Source organism: Ptychodera flava, chromosome 7, assembly GCF_041260155.1.
Source record: "Ptychodera flava strain L36383 chromosome 7, AS_Pfla_20210202, whole genome shotgun sequence".
Classification (NCBI taxonomy): Eukaryota; Metazoa; Hemichordata; class Enteropneusta; family Ptychoderidae; genus Ptychodera; species Ptychodera flava.
In genome coordinates, this window is record NC_091934.1 from 5841338 (window position 1) to 5859730 (window position 18393).

Genomic DNA, 18393 nt, shown 5'->3' on the forward strand with positions numbered 1-18393 from the left:
ACAATTCTTTTTCAAAATAAAGAATAAAAATTGATGTCACCATGCAAATTTTTGTACTAGAGAAATAAATAATCTAAGATTTACCGATACTTTAAATTCAAAATGGCTGCCATCCGTGTGTGAAATCTATGGAAGAAAAATTCTGAATTTCAAAAAAAAAACCAGGTGGAAACTTTTCTTGTGCTTAGAGCTTTAAAATGAACCCCCACAAGTGGTATATCAGGAAAGAATTGTAAAAGTTAGAGAGTCCAAATATCTGTCCCCGAGGCGCATTCTAACTTAAACTAACGATTACTTGCGTGGTTGTTTTTGCCTCTGTGCATGTCGGGTGACCTACATACCTTGGCCGATGGTGTCGAATACACATTAAGGTTTATTTCATTTATTTCCGCTTCGAATTTTCCTAGAATGTCATTTTCTTGGTCGGTCATCGTGTTATCACCAGCAGCCAACTGGATATATGTTTACTGTAGTCAAAGTACAGTGTAACACGTCGTACTACCTCAGTGATCCGTTCATATCCACAGTTTACTGCCAATCTGAACACGGGGCAAGTTGTCAGCCGGTTTCGAAACCTAGTACAGTGTTAAGATTTTGTTATGGACGCAGTTAATCTTTGCTTGATAAGGCACAGGCTATGTGGCATTCCTCTCCACTGTGATCTCCAAAGTATTCAATCTAAGTCGAATCTTTTTAAAAGAAGAAGACAACGACGTGGCACACTTGTACATATCAATTTAATTGGAGTAGTTGCCCCAAACAGCATGCCCCCTCAATACCCACGGCCCCAACTGCCCGCTCTGTCCTCACCCCATCACCGAAGTTCCAAACTGCCCCTCTGAATAATATCTGTCCCCTTGCCATAAAAATAAAACATCGTTCAGATATTTAGGTAAACGCACTTTTCTGCATCAACGAACGAACACACTTAACAGCAGGCGACGGGAAACGAGATTGGGTTAGTATCATGAAAAAAGAAAGTTTGTGGCGGATAAAGAATTCTTGATTTTTGATATAGGTATCTATATGAATAGATATAAATTCAGAAGCATAATTTTTGAAATCTCAACAGCGCTTTCTCATTCGACCGCAAGCATATTTAAAAGTTCAGCGATACCAAGAAACTTGGAAAATGGTTAATGAGCGCAACTGCTTCTTATTTTACGCTAGACTATTCACAGAAACATAAAAGAAACAGTAATTGTTCGTTCTGCGCAAAAACTACAGATTCTGTTCTACTACTCCTTAAAGTTTGATAGTATTCTTTCTATATTCTCTGCTCTTAAACAAAGCCTGTACATGAGCGTTAATGAACTGATTCAGAAGTTCGAAGTTAAATTCATTTTCAACCGCAAGAGCAGTTAACTGATACGAATGGGATGTGCTGATAGGCTAATTACTTGGCATTTCAACATGTATGGTTATTGAATACGCTGAACAAAAATACTGGAAAAATATTGAAAGAGTAACAGCTTCTATTCGAGATTAAAGTTAGTAAAAGTATTGTTGACATGTTGCAAGAAACTACTACTTCTTCTTTGCTGATTAATTCGGATTAATTTCATTCTGTGCATGTGAAAGGAGTCGCACTGCCACTTCAATATCTCAGCGTTTGGCTCTTCTTTAGTGTTTGTCGAATTCGAAGTCTAGAAGATGTAATACTAACTGTACTCGAAATAAACGTACGACCAGAATACAAAGTAACGTTCAACGATGATGGCCGGACGCGGCTTATGACACAAAACAACTGTGGACTATGCACTCAGATGTGTTTATATACACATACATGAGAATTAAATACCTGTTCCTATGCACTGTGAACTTTGATCACTTCCGTGTATATTAAAAGACTGCGCAACAACAGCGTTCATTCAACACACAACACAGCGACGATGCTTATAGCTAATTCCGGAAAATATATTGTAAATATGAGCAATTAAACTAATTTTGCGAGCTTTGGTGATGCTATAAGCAATTCATAACATTGATTATACTGTCAGAGTAGTCAAATCGAAAGTGAAAGAGAACCGATCACAAATTTATAGCCAGACTACCAACAAACAGGAGACATTTTCTACTCACAATCAGAAATCGTGTATAGTTTGTCCTACACGCACCAAAAAGTGAAGCTCAGTTCATTTACACACCCGGTACGTATAAAATTCCTTCTCCCAACTGCTGCTACGTTCGCTGCTATTGACGTCCAGCCAAGTCGATCCGTTCTGAGCTGTCGTGTGATGGCGCGCTTCTTGTTGTGTACGTGCCTTGCATGCGGAATGACGTAGACGATTATGCTTGCATGGAGGTAGTAGTAGCACCGTGCTGCTAAGGAGATTAGCAGCGAAAGAGGCAGAACATTCGGTGTAATCGCCTTTATGCAGATTTTTGTGATTGAATACCATAAAATGACAAACACATTTTTCTGGTGGCACAGTACAGCCAAAAGTTCTCTGTCATTGCATTGCCCCTAACGAGTAGTCAACGAAGATATATTTTAATGATCCAGAATTATTTTCATTTCGACATTAAGAATCTTTATGCTGCTTCAGTTAGTATACGTTCCGTAATTTAAAGACTTAAACTTTTATCTCAAACTTTCGTCAGTGAAATTTTCGACGATCCTCTTAACAAATCAAGAATATATTATCAGGGAGTCACAGAGCAAAGTTTGGTACAAGAGAAACATATTACCTAATATTACCGATATTTGGAATTCAAAATGGCCGCCATTTCTGTGTTAGCTCTACGGGAAAATTAAAGTTTTCGATTTTCGAAAGACAAATTTCTCTTACTCCAAGAACTTCAAATTGAGCCTCCACAAGAGCTACATCAGAAAAGCATTGTAAGAATTTGTGAGTACGAATATCTGTCCCCGAAGCGCTTCTATCATGATTATACAAGGAAACAATTTCAACGAATTTATTGTGTACTATGTTTGCTACTCAAGATACCGTACGATGTATTATATGAACAGTAAGCCGAATAGGACTTGTTTTTAAAATCACAATCATCATACAGAAAACATTTTATTGTGGCATTATCTGATATTTTGCTGGAGTCGAAGGAAATAGTTATCAAAGTAAGCTTAGGCTATTTATTATGCTTTCATTTGTAACTCAGTGCCTAGAATAGTAAATTCTTCAGATATCATGGATATGCAAATTGGGATATTTGGCGACGCTCATAAGTAGAAGACTCAAGTGCAGCGCAGATACCACAGCGGCAATGTTGCCCGATGGGAAATGCTGACATATGTAATAGTTCATACATTTGCTGAAATAACAGACAAAGAAAAGGTACGATTTAACGGTTATCATGAAATAAATCGGCGGTGACGATGATTATCTTGCAGTACTGTAAATATGAAAATTCTCGGTTACAATGAGTTATATTTGTAGTTCAACATTCAAAATAATTGATTGTATTTTTGACCGCCACATTTGAAGCACTTCCTTTAAAGTGTCATCAACAACTTTAATCGACTGCCTCTTATCGACGGTTTCCGTCAAAAATCCTACTTCAAATAAACATTCCACAGGTTATCATACGGCGTCGTGTACCAGAGTAGGTGAGCTGAATCGGCAGCGTAAATGTTTAATACCAGAATATTTTACATGGTTTAATTAAAAAATAAACGACAGCCAACGATTCATTAGGCTGCGATAACGATTGTAGGGGGGGGGGGCTGGAGGAATCGCGATTGAAATCTCATTTTTTCAGATCCCCTGCTCAATGCCCTCAAGAAATTTCCTATCTTCCTCTATATGATCAAAATTTTTCAAGTCCTCAAAAACTATCACAAGCCCGCAATCCCAGAAAAATAAACATGTATTACGCAGTCCTGCTCGTAGATGTTCAACACTACCTGTTATTAGCAGTTTGTAGAGCCATATACCTAGGGCAAGTTCTTAAATTGATTCATTTTACACGCATCTTTGAACGTTTTGGATTTATCAGTCTAAGCCAACTTGAGTTCATCCAATTCTTTCCAGGTCAATGGCACCTGCTGAAGAGCACACAAAACGATCATGAGAGAGTATGCAAATTGTCAATTCCTAGCTAATTGCCAAATTATATAAAAACTGAACACAGTGACCTACCAAAAATTTGTTCCCAGAGTTCAAGACATATATGACTCAGATGCTACTCAAAATTGACAATACTGGAAGGTTAAAATATTCCATAAAATAAACGTTTTTATCTCGGAAATTTTGGGTGTAATAATGGGAAATTTGGTTAAAAATAAATAATTTCATTAAGTCACATACATTTTTTTCACTTAAAGTAGTCTTTACTGTTCAAAGTTTTACTTTTGTATCAGTTTACGATATAATCCGCGACATTATTCGGCCAACCATTTTTTCACCCTGAAATCAGAGAATGAAAGTCGAAATATGGGCAAATTTCATTATTTCATCGGTTCACTTTACCATTTGCATTAAAATAGGACCAAATTTCGATCTCGAATTTGCTCTGTTAGCATTCTATTTCTGAAGTAAGAATGACTCGTTCAGCGCAGTATCTTTTGCGGCCAACCTTGTTTGTAATCAATAATGCAAATGGGAATTACGAATTGGGTAATATAAGTAGCTGGTTTTCTCTAGTAGGAATAGCGACGTGAACCGCTAGTTGTGCAATGTTAACTGCAAATCAAAATTACGAATTAGAAATTGGAACCACGTGACAAACTTTGGGAGCCTCCATATTTTACAGAGGTGTCGGCGGAAATCAGGGGGTTTAGGTTTACGAGACGGCTGGAGTCAGACTTACAAAACACTGGGGGTGGGGGTTGGTGGGGGTTATTCTGCATGAGCTTTTTGTAGAACTATGGCAATCGCAACAAATTGAACGAAATGGAAAACCAACCATGTAGTTTAAAAATATAGGAAAATGTGCACATGACTATAACTGCAGCAGTTGTCTCTAAAACTGATGATGAATTTTGCAAAGTAGGTTTTTTGTACAATAAATCATACATGTTTAGATTTTTTCGAGATAATCATAAAATCATGAACTGCGACAAAATTGTTCTAGATTTTGTTTAATTATTACTAACATTAGAACAAGTGGATGACAATAAAGTGTTATTCATTTTTGATTGCACTATCTACCGAACCTTGGAATCGAAAAATGCAAAAAGTAAAAGGAAACTAAAACTTTTCAGGTCCCTCTTCGGGCAGAGAAAACTTTCTTGTCCTCCTCTACTACCCCCAAAATTTTGGAATCCCGCCGAATTCCTCCAGTGTCTCCGCCGTTTTTTGTGAACGCAGCCTTATATCATTGCAGTATATTGATGACGCAAATACATCGGTCTGATTGGTCAAGACGTGAAAATAACTATGCTATATTCGTGATATAGCAAGGTTGGAACACGCACAAGCTTTCAGCTATAGAAATATGCCTCTTTCAACGCTTAACGCCAGAATTTTTACCATTGGGGAATAATGTCGCAAATGATGGAAACTTTGCTCATGGCAAGAGGAACTCTGTCATAGATAAGCTCTTCTGCTTGACTATGTTGAAAAATATTAGACACCAATATTCCAAAGACAAACATCTACGTCACATTTAAAAAGAAAAATGATTAAATGATATTAATACTTTAAGCATTCCTTGTATAATTGGTCTATTGGCGCTGATAGTGTCAAATATTGCAAGCATTGGAGATACCAATGATAACTCGATGATCCAATATATCGTTTATAAATCGTCAGTTCCTTAAACGGCGACTTTCGTTGTTGAGGTTCAGGGCCTTAGTCTCCGGAGGGTGGGGGGCTCCCTGCTAATGAAAATTTCGACACTGTAAATATGTAAATTTATGTAAATTACCAACATCCTCGCTAAGCTAGGTTCTGCCCCCGTAGCAATTTGATCGGGCTCCGTGATACGGCCCTGATGTTCAAGCACATTTTCTTATTCTGTCTAAGCTATGTTGAAACAAAAAGCACTAGACGTGTCAAACTATAGATCGTCCACCAGGGTAACAAGCAATGATATATTGTTGAATACAAGTCGGGAGTTCACTTGTCAACGATAACACTGGGCATTCCGGACATTCAGGCTGTGATGGCAAATCGGACGCCATGCTTATCAATACGATTTTAGGAGTCAAACAAGAAACTGTATTTTAAAGAGAATAACAGTATTGGGAAATACATCGAAATTCCAATTATAAAGCTTATTGACCCTTAAGACTTAAGTTTCGACATTGTAAGGATTGCAATATCGAATCACCGGTAAAATTTTCATGGTACCAGGCACCCATGACTAATAAGCGAACAATGGAAGCAATACCGTTTAACAATGCTACATCCGTCAAGATAGAAAGAGAAATGTCTGCTCCGAGCTTTCTCACAACTCACTTCTAACATCACCAATGATCTTAAAACACAACAATCCGTATTTAATGAAAGAATAAGGAATCTTTATTCATCATCATAATTGGTAAGCGATATAAAGGTCAGCGTTGCAGCCAGGAGTTTTAAAACCAGGGGACAGTGGTCCCGATACTCTTTATTTTTGGGACATTTTGCATATTTTGGACAACATAAATTGTGCGCGTGTACAAAATACACACTCGCACATGTTGTATGATTATGATTATTATTATTATTGCATATATTTATTATTACATTAAGGTTTGGATTTCCCTCAAGGGTCTGTTGTTACAGAATGTAAAGAACTTTGATACCAATTGTGCCATGCCGGTTTGTTCAAAATTGTGTCAATGTCCACTGACAGGTCAATTAGCTTGATGAATAAAGTCAACGTTGATGACCGTGTTATTGTTTATATGCGTCTTTGTTTTACTTGTCTCCATTCATGGAGTTCATCTCTAAATGGAAATTCGTCGGGGGGGGGGGGGGAGTCGGCTGAGATCAGGGACAGCGTGTAGTGTTTCAGGGTCTAGGCTGTTACGACTGCTTGTCACAGTGATTTTGTTTTTGAACTTAAAATCCACGCTCATAATCGGCGATCTGAGCAGGCAAAACGAGGGCGTTTTAGCCAGCTTGAACAAGTTTGGAAATGGATCTCAATAGTACGCATACAGCAACTTCCATAATGTGGCCATCTATCTCGCGGGTATAACTGCGATAATACCAGGGCCTTCACAGTTGACCACTGACAATGAACACAATTCCGAGCACTATATCTATATATATATATATATATATATATATATATATATATATATATATATTTATATATATATATATATATATATATATATATATATATATATATATATATATATACTGAGAATCTAAGAACTTGTAGTTGTCACTCTACAGCTGTTTCATGCGCTAAGCAATCATCAGATGATGATCATCATCTGATGATTGCTTAGCGCATGAAACAGCCTGTAGAGTGACAACTACAAGTTCCTAGATTCTCAGTAATACCGCCCTGCAGAAATGCATTGAGCACTATACTTTGCCTGCATTGACAAGCAATCCATTTTCGTATATACACACACACATATATATATATATATATAATATATATATATATATATATATATATATATTATATATATATATGTGTGTGTGTGTGTGTGTGTGTATATATATATATATATATATATGTTATTTATATATATATATATATATATATATATATATATATATATATATATATTATATATATTATATTATATATAATTATATATATATATGTGTGTGTGTAAGTGTGTGTGTGGTCGCCATCAGTATCACATACTACTTGCAGACGACATTCAACACAGTAGCTCAAGAGTGCGTCTGAGGTGACCCGCAGGACATGAGAAAGCGGATCAACAGGTCCTGTTTTGCAAGGGCGCGTCCTGGCTGCAACACTGTTAAAGCCGTTCTGATGTTACATTCCAATCAAAAGAATATATTTCGTTTTAATTAAGTATGATAGGAACTGCAAAAGCGATTCGTCGTTACATTCTGGACATAATGATCATTAATAGTTATATTGGTAGTGAATTTATGCATTTAAGATGTGAAGCAATATAGGGAGCTATTTATCCCAACAAATTATGTCCTTCAATTGGCACACATATAATTCCAGGTCGGGGAATGAAATTTACTTCAATATATGACATTCTTCAAAATGTTCAAATACAATTCTTTAGATTCCTCTTGTAATTATGACAGAGTAAATATGTCCTAGCTCTACAATCACCAAATTAGCAGTTGTGAGACGCAGTACAGACTCGTAGCATCGAAAACACAGATAGCAAGGTTCCTGTATACACTATGACGCAAAGTAGATTTTATGTCAAAGAACAAATTTCTAAAATGAGTCACGCAGAAGAAATATAGATTTAACCACACTGATTGGTAGTCAGTTAGAAAATACGTTAAAAATAGAAGATTGTATACTGTTATGACCTGATTATATAGATAACGGAAGGCAACAATATGAAACAAGAACATATTAGTAGACACATTCCATTTCAGAACCTCTTATAAAAACGGCTAGCTAATAATAACACAAACAAACAGAAACAATGATTAAGGTTAGATGTATGTCAGACACCGAAGTTGTGCAGGATAATAGTTAGGGTTTCTAAAAGCAAGATAAATGAGCTCAAATGAGCGGTAATGCTTGACTTATTTCAGATTTCTTCAAAACACGTATCTTTACTTGAATACCGAATCGTGTTTCAGCACGATAAACCATAGTAAGCTTTCACGGTTATCAGATAATCTCAAATCATGATTACCACGGCTATAGATATTCCTATGTGACACATTTACTGGTAATCGAGCCGAGAAAGCTACTAAAAATTTGATATTTCAATAGTAATATGGAGCTAAACTTATAGCTAAGTTTCGCTAGTCTAGCCTCGCATACAGAATTTTCATTGCACAACTAAACACACGCGAAGTGATTCTACAAATTATGAAAGTATTCTGTTGAGACAGTATAGTTCAGAGTTAAGTTTTCCTGTATAACACAATCGATATTCTGAGACCCTAAATGTGTTAGTATTTGCCTAGACGATCTATCATTAAATCACGTGATACCCATTGCTACATGTTTGGTTCAGCGTAACGTACTCGTGTACCGGATGATCCCTTAATGCTTTTGTGAGACTAAACCTGGAAGTGCATGATTTGATTGCAGCAGAAAAAGTATTCCACGGTTTAACACACGTGTACAATATTGCCGACTGACCTATAGTACACTATGGGCAATGGTAAATTCTTCCCTTATCGTTGACGGGTGTAATGATAACGATCTAGTACAATTTGGAAAAAACCTGTCAGAGGATGGGGTACAATCTGATGACGTAAATCGAACGTAAAATTACAAACAAGTAGCTTATGATGTTAGCGAACGTCTAAAAAGGCTCAACGAAAAGAAAGGTGTTGATGGTTCCCTGATTCCAGAAAAAGTTATGGTTCTAACAGACATTTTCTGAGTAATACAAAGTAGATCTGATTCAGAAATGAGAATGAATCCGTATTTCCCCATATTTATAAATCATATGTAATGTTGAACTAACTATAACTATGTATACAGTAACACTAGTTTGTTTGTCGGTACAACATTCTGAATCTAAATAAAATCGCCACTTTCTGTCTTCTTGATCGGTTCACTACAGTGATATCTTGTTTCAATGTTAGATGCTCATTGATAATTACACCAAAAATGACACTTGGTTTGAATGAATTGTAGGCTAGTTTTCACTCAAATATAACCATGGAAATACAGTGATCTATGTTTCTGGTGAAAAAACAATATACTAAGTTTTCCTAATATTTTTAGTGAGTCTATTTGCATCACATCTCTTAAATGAGTTTCTATCAGTGAGAAGTCTATACGTAGTGTATGTCTCGTATATGTGTGGAAAAGATTCGAATAATCGGGACAAACGTCGAAATTAAAGTAGTCAGATGAATTAGATAGTCATTTACAAAAATTATAATGTAGCGATAGTCCAAGTATTTACCCTAAGGTACACCACAGGTGACTTGTAAGCTTGTTGTCAACAAGTCAAGCCACTCACATGTACATACACCACTACCAAACATTCTCAACAGCCTACGTTTGCATATTATGTTTACAAATACAACATAAATTAACCCCAACTCCAGTAAACAAATTCATAAACAGCCAAAGTTACTGTCTATTTCACACAACAGATACAAGTACACTTGACTTTAAAGTTTCGTCACCATATGACTCCTCGACTTCGCCCTTGACTTCAGTTTGTAGAGGGACGTGTTCTTTACTACAGGTATCGTGCCCAGGAATCTACAAAATAGCGATAATAAATATCACTACGTTCACATATTAAAATTTAGCAAAACATAATGACAAATGTTTTTGCCCAGATCTTACGAACAAAGAGACCGTATCATTTCCAATTGTGTTACTTTTTCTTTATCAAATCTTTATAGTCCTTACAGTGTAATTGACACCACAAGTTTATTGAAACTTTTACTGCTCGGACATCTTTCTATTACTACTGACATCGAGGTGGGAGTCGACAAAGGATGAATATAAATCTGTGACACAGTGAAGGAGGCCTTCTTCAACTGCATATTTGAAAAGGGAGAGACTACTAATCGCCACCAGGTTAAAATTGCTGAAAAGAGATACTGATTGTGCCTAGTGATTTTAGGCCATGGATTTGTTTCTTCCAGCTTCATTACCTAAACATTAAATTATTCAAATCTGCATTCGTTTGCCTCATTGCAGTGAGAAGTATTGTGCGTGTTTTCTGAAAAAGCGAAAAACATTGCAACATCTTAACATCATAACGAATACACCCACCTTGCTTTCTGCTTGTTCACTCAATATATTCTTAGCCCATTCGTCTACACAGTGTTTAGCGACATCCTTTTTGCGGTAATCCCTTACGTATACAAAGAGTCTACGCTCTTGAAGCTTCTTTGGCAACAGATTGGATATCTGTAAAGAGAATTTATTTCAACATATTATTACTTATTCGAAAGAAAAGCATGTTCCATGACGTGAAATGTGTTGCCATTTACTGTTAATGCCAGGCATAGGCCCTCGAGAAATGGTCTATGCTTCGGCTTGTAAATTCTTGAATGTTACGGTTACAGTCAATATCTTGTACGCTTCAAGTACAACGTTTTTTGATTATTGTACATGAATAAACTTTTTTTTTTATATTTAAAGAATTTTTATCGGGCATTTTCCTTAAAGGCTAGAGCGCCAGTTATAAACTTCAACAAAACTATTAAATATAAAAGTAGTCAACATTCTCTGTGGAATAAAAAAACTAGACATTTGGGCACAAAGGCATTGCAGAGTTACAGCCTGTTGAAACTTCTGAAAAACTGACCAAACAATGAGAAGTTGGGGAGTCCTTAGTGTATTAACTATGGTAGAGGTCCCCTAGCTTTTAATAAAATGTTTGAAAAGGGAAAGTCATTATTTGCTGTTTTTCAGGAAAGTTTGACAAGGCGGTGCTGGCATTCAGAGTGAGTGACTGCTATTGTAAATGCATTTTTAGATTCTTTGAGTGTCAAAGAGGTGTCGAAAGTGAGATTAACCAAAAAAACTGCTCTGTGACTTCAAAAGAGGGGTGCAAATATGAGAATAGTTTTCAAAGTATCCACTGCTCTGCTTACATTTTTCTGTTTAATATCTTTATTGTATGAGAAATAAATTCCTACTATCTTGATAGGCTCCGCGGGCCAATTGACCCCAAACATCTTGTCTTTCCTGTCCCTCCACTTTCCCAGCCATACCCCTTGCGTTTTATCCATGTTGATTTTCAGGCCTGAGCACTCATGAAATTTGTTTAACAAATTGAATAGCACCCCGGCAGACTCAGTATCAGACACAAAACAAGTCATGTCATCTGCAAAAGCAGCATCCTTAATTTCTTCCCCCAGTATGGTGATGCCAGTGATGTCTTTGTTTGACCGTATTGAAACCAGGAGAGTTTCCAAAATCAGAATAAAAAGCATAGGAGACAATGGATCTCCCTGCCTTACCCCCCCTTCCTACGTGAATAAACTTTACAAATGTATTTATGTTGAAGAATAAACCTATGAATACTTCGCGAAAAAGATAACGACATTTTACCTCGTCTCGCAAGGCTCTTTCATCTTTTAAAGGGAGACCCTCTTTCGTGTAGAAGAGCATGTTATCGATAGGATTTTGATCTCCAATTCCGTAGTCCATCTTTACGACCTGAATTTAAGAATAAATGAATATATATATACGTTAATTTTGCTTCGAAAATTGAAACTGAAATTTCCAGACGGGAATATTATTAGGTTAATGTTGCCAGGTCTATCTTGAAGAATATAACCGAGGCTGGTGTACTCTTCATTATGAATGGCTCTCCAAAATAAGGGAATCGGTAGGCTGAATTTTTCTCATTATTTTGAAAATTCCATGTATTTATGAGAAATTGAAGGGATATGATTATATCTTACAGTGAGCCTTAAGTCTTCTGCGTTCAAAGACCCGTCATTGGCTAGCGATGCAACAATATCTTCTTCTCTCACTTCCTGATGGTAACAATCAATTGGAAAGCATAAAACGACCACCATATTAGTTAGTACAAGTCGATAAAACATACTTCTATTGATTAAACACAACACTGCTTCAAGAATCATCTACCCCGTTCAAAATAAAAGCTGACGTCACTGTTGCCGAGAAAGTTCTGCTACTGTAACATATTATTATGTGAACATTAAATTGTACTCTATGGGCATCTTATAATGGCGCACTGCAACCAACACAGCATAGTTTGCTCAAAAATCAATTTTTTGCAAATATTATTCAATTTTAACCAAGAAAAAAAATGATTGGATTCACCTTATAGCTTGTCAAGCAGTCGAAAGTTGCGTGATAAAGAAGTGTTAATTTATGCAAACGTATGCAAATCATCCAATTTCCTGGCTTCTTTTTCCTCCCAATTTCGAAAAAAGGGAGTTTCCTTGTCATCTTTGATGAGAAATATTGCTTTGAAAAATCTGTGTTGGCAACATGCAGCTCCACCTTAATTACAAATACAGACCCAGTAATGTTAAAGTGCATTACCTCTTCTTTCATATGAGAAGGAAGTTCGACGTTGTCGACGAATTTATATATGTCTCTTCTCTCAATCCTCTCCAAGATTGATCGAGCTTCCGACAGATGTTCATCGCCATGTGATTTTAGGATGTCATTATAGATAGTATCGTCCAAGGTCATGTAAGCCTCCATGTCATTGAGTATTTCACTCATACCAACAATTTCCCTACACAGAAATTAAACATTAGGGAAATGAAATCATAGCAGGTAATGTGTTATCTTCCGTTTACAAAAATCAATGCAGAAGTTGAAATGGTGGTTGGGACTACTTCAAAGAAGCAATTGCATCTTTCATTTCAAACGAGATCCGAATGGTTGGGGGTAACAAGCTAACATGCATCATTGATTAATTCTTTACAGTGTTTCTTCTTTTCCAGACATGATTTTAAGTTATTTAAAGGGCGATGGGTAGCGTAACTACTTTCGCAGAAGATACCTCACCCTGTACGTTTTCTCAGCTTCATATGCGGAGCAGCAGCGACTAGTGCATCAGTATCCTTAAACCAATTATAATGCATTTATAAGATTCATTATATTACTCTTTGCGTTCAAGACATTTCCATAGAAACCTGATTGATCTTCTATTACCACATGCAGATATAAATTGACAGTATGTATTTGCCATTAGAGATCTGACGTAGGCTTTGCATAGAGCCAATAATTCTTCATTATTAAATACACACAGAAGCTGTTCTATTCTTAGTTTGCCACAAAAGGCACGTTTAAATGAATAATATTTGTTATATTTACTCGTAAGTTACTGACAAGTTTGCTTACATTGCGTCGATTGCAATCTTCACTTTATGGAAAGTAGTCAAACTTCTCTGTCTGTATCTAGCACGTAACATTTCACATGCACTTGATGCTTCCTTAAATAGAAAATTAATGTAAACGTACTGTAAGTAGACGCGAAATACTGATATGAAGATATACGATGACTTATAAACAGATATGGCGTATCATATGTTCATTGATTGATAAATATTTTACAAATCATCTTAGTTTCCTGACTGGTAAATCATCACCTGATAAAATTCTCTCTTCAGATCAGCAAAATCAGTGCACGATGTATAGTCCCTTTACCTTGTCTCGAAAATGAATCTGTTTTCTCTGTTCCATCTCGTGGACCTGAAATACTCCGGTGAATTTGATAAAGCGTTCATGCATTGAATTACCACGATCTATACCAAGATGGCAGCTATCCCTTGCCAGAGCATCCCATACGCTGACGTCCATTCGATTTCTTTTGTTTGAAACGATCTGCACCACCACAAATAGTAAAAAAAAAACCCTTTTGACTTCGACAATTTGAACGCAATGGACGAATACAATGACAAAAGCGTATCAAAACCCGACTGGATTTGATAACCGTACAAAACTACAATGTGGATATGAGGTGAAATGCATAATGTGTCATGCTGATGGTTTTGTGTAGGCCTCTGGTTGACAGTAATGATAAAGCGACCAGAAAACCGAAGTAACACCCTCTTACAAACCTGACATCGAAAGTTCAAAAAAAGCATTTGTGCAAATATTTCGACAGATTTGAATGTGCACAGCGGATGAACGAGGTTTTTTTTGAACTTGTCAATTAAAACACTAATTCATGTAAGTCATTACCCACCTCATAGAGGAAATATCTATATGGACTTGTGGCTTGATACGATGTTGCCTGTAGAATAGGAATAGATCTTTAGTGTTAGCTTCCTGGTAAGTGAGACTAATATTTAATGAGTTCCGCGAGTTTATAGTTTATATGGAAGTACATCGTGAGATGCACTAACATGAATAACAAGAAGAGTGGGTATCCTGACCAAAATCGGATGAGGAAAGTGCTAATTGTTACATAGGTCAGAGCCTTCGAGGATTTCAAACTGGGTGTGAGCTAACATAGATGCAATCTATGACTTTTGTCATAAAAGATCTTTCAACGCGGACAATATTTAAATTCAGGGGCAACTCCATGCTTTCTTGCAGTATATTGATACTGAAAATTGTCTCTGTGCTGGAATAATATTTCTAACTATTTGCGCTGGTCCCATGGACAGAAATACAGTTTGTTAATGTTCCTAGTAAAATAGATAACCTTACCTTGACATAACCATTCCCAAACTCGAGTGGTCCGTCGATCATTTCTTTCACCAGATGAAAGTTGACTTCGGTCATCTGATAGCCATAGTCCTTGAAAACCTTTTCAAGGTCGTACTTTTTTACCATCGAGTTGAATACTTTAACGGATGCCATTGTGTGCTGGAACAATGTATTGTATTGTCAAACAGCATTAAATTGAAGAAGTGACATATTGATCACTTTAGTAGATGGGATTAATGGATTGATTCTGCCCAAAGAGCATCTGCCCCATATCAATGTGTTTTACAGATCTAAAATATTTGTAATACTCTTTTTCGATGTATGTATGTATGTATGTATGTATGTATGTATGTATGTATGTATGTATGTATGTATGTATGTATGTATGTATGTATGTATGTATGTATGTATGTATGTATGTATGTATCTACCTACCTACCTACCTACCTACCTACCTACCTACCTACCTACCTACCTATCTACATTCTGAAATGTCTTTTATGTCCAATGGTAGAGTTAAGTGGCGATCGTAGGAAGTAAAATTCCATATTATCCAATGAGCTATGAGTCTGTGAAGGAGAACGTTATGTAATTAAGTTTCTGTGGAATTGTGACGAGAGTTCGCCTTCATAAAAAGATTGAAGTTTTCTATGTGCCAGAGAATATTTAAATGATATGTATTTAACTCACGGAGAATTCTTCATGTTCCATTGATGTTATCGCTGGTATTATTCTTTCTTCAAAAAGACTTGAAAATGGACCACAACCTGGTGTGTGCAAGTATTAGATCTCAATCTTTTCAAAATTGGTATTAAAATAGGTGTGATGTTGAAAATAGTCACAGAGATTTGAAGCGAATTGATTGTCTGTAAATATTTGTAAAAATTGTGAGACTGAAAGTATTCTCTTTGGCCCTGTAACCGATAACGTAGTAACTAACCGATAAATTATCAAACCCGATAACGTAGTAAAAAATTACCGATAACGTATCAAATCAACCGATAACGTAGTAACGAACCGACAACGCAGTAAATTTTTCTAATAATGACGTTGCAAACATTTACCGATAACGTAGTAATTTTTCCTAACCGATATCGTATCAACAAATATACCGAAAACGGATCTATTGACCAATAACAGATTACATCAACTGGTAACGTAGAAAAGTCAAACAGTAGCGCATCAAAACAACCAATAACATATCAATTACCTGATAATATCTAATTGAGCTATTTATTGAGAGCGATAGATCGATCGATTTACAGATAGATAGATAGATAGATAGATAGATAGATAGATAGATAGATAGATAGGTAAATGTATCGATAGATAAATCAATCACTCAATCGATAGATTGATAGATGGTCGGTCAACCATACCGCATCAAAAAAACCAATAACGTATCAACTAACTGAAAACTGATTAAGCGATTCATGGGGAGCGGTAGATCGATCGATTGATTTATAGATAGATAGATAGATAGATAGATAGATAGATCTGTTATCAAATTGTCTCGTACTCAATTTTCTTCTTTTCTTTCTTTATTTTCTCCGTTTACCGTAAATCGTTACAAATTTCTGCAGCAAATCAATCGTGTTTCCACTGTTTTTCATGGTAGTACGAACGACTTAGTTGATCTAAATGTTGTTACACTACTGGAGTTGGTTTGGGAAGTTTTTTCTGGTCTTGCTATATTAGCTATACAGTTTAGTTGTAGTTGGGTACAATTCAAAGTGATAGTATAAGTACTGATGAAACAAAGGCAGGGGAATAAGCGGCTGTTGGTTTTCACTGAGAAACCTACCGAGAAGGAAACTATTATGTATATGTATCGGCTACTATTAGACAGAAATATGGTTGTAATAGCAAGATTACAACCAACTTTCCAAACCATTCCAGTAGTGTAGCAACATGTATATCAAGTTAGTCGTTCGTGCTGCAACAAAAGTTATACAGGCAACTCGTGCGAATACTTTGCTTCGCATGTCAATGTGATTATCACAACAAATTTTTTAACAACGTAATCCGACCTGCTACAAAATGGAAGACCTTTTTCCTTCGGGACTGTTTTTGGCTCTAACAGACCAATTGTAATACCGCAATCACCAACAGCCAACATAGCAAATATGCATAAATATGTATGAATGAACTCTGGTAAGCGTTTTTCCTATCAGCACTATACAAAGTACGACTACTCAATAATTTTCCGATATCTTCGTAATCCTATTTCAAATACGATGTGACTTGACGTTAATCGCGACAGAAAGGATAAAAAGGAAAGAAAAAGCAATATGTTGTCTACAAAATCTGTTGACTTGGCTTGCTTACAGGAGTAACTTGCAAAATTAATGAATTTTGATTATAGGGAATTCAATTGAACAATGAGTCCAGATTTACCTGTAATTCAGTCCCAGAATGAGAGTTACATTGTAAAGACTTATTGTCATTTTGATATACTGACGTTGTAAGTAACGAAATTTTATAATCAGTCATGTTGAAAACTTTTTTCCAAGTCCTCCCAACTTAGAAAGTGTGTCGATAAAGACACTCACATATGTGTTGTATCTTGAATTCATCCTGCAGAAATACTTATCAATTAGTTCGCAATTTACCAAATTGATGAAATTTGATTCTTGATGTCCGACTGATATCACGAAAACAGTATACTCCAAATATATGTAACTCTGAAGGTGTAACTCATTCTGAAAAACGAAATATACAACACTCATTTATATTCAATTAGGTTTTATTTATTAACACTTTATCGGTGGATTGATAATTTATTTGTTGACTTGATGCATTATGAGTTGAGTGGAATATTTACTCTTTGACTATTGGCTATTTTTGGTTGATTTGATACATAATTGGTTGATTTATACTTTAGGCCAAAGTAAGTAAATTATTTGTTTTGCGTCCGTGCGCGACTAGGTTTTTTGGAAATTTTTCGGAAAAAAACACACAAACTTTCCTTTCAAAATTTCGCCGTTGGTGGGGCTATTTCGTCGCAAAAACAAGTCGTAGCTTTTAACTTTGCGACGAAACACTCCTTTACGGCAGTTAGATTTCACTAATGGATCATGAGATGATGTAAAACAGTCACTACACATTTGTCCCTGTCGATACTCTCAGCCTCACGCCAGGGCCTCACGTTCTCGCTGTCTGTTGTGGCTTTGCCTGTTTTGGCTTTGTCGTCGCGATAAAAAATGGATGAAAGCAGGGAAATAATCGAAGTTAAAAAACCGG

General features: G+C 36.1%; 1 long non-coding RNA gene across 1 annotated transcript; it reads right to left on the reverse strand.

The window, feature by feature from the left end:
• Positions 1–12081: 12081 nt before the first annotated feature.
• Positions 12082–13174, reverse strand: LOC139136084 (uncharacterized). Its single transcript, XR_011553095.1, has 3 exons — positions 13027–13174; positions 12417–12491; positions 12082–12168 (listed from the first exon to the last, which is right to left on the reverse strand). It is a non-coding gene; the product is annotated as an uncharacterized lncRNA (long non-coding RNA).
• Between the last annotated feature and the right edge of the window lie 5219 nt (positions 13175–18393).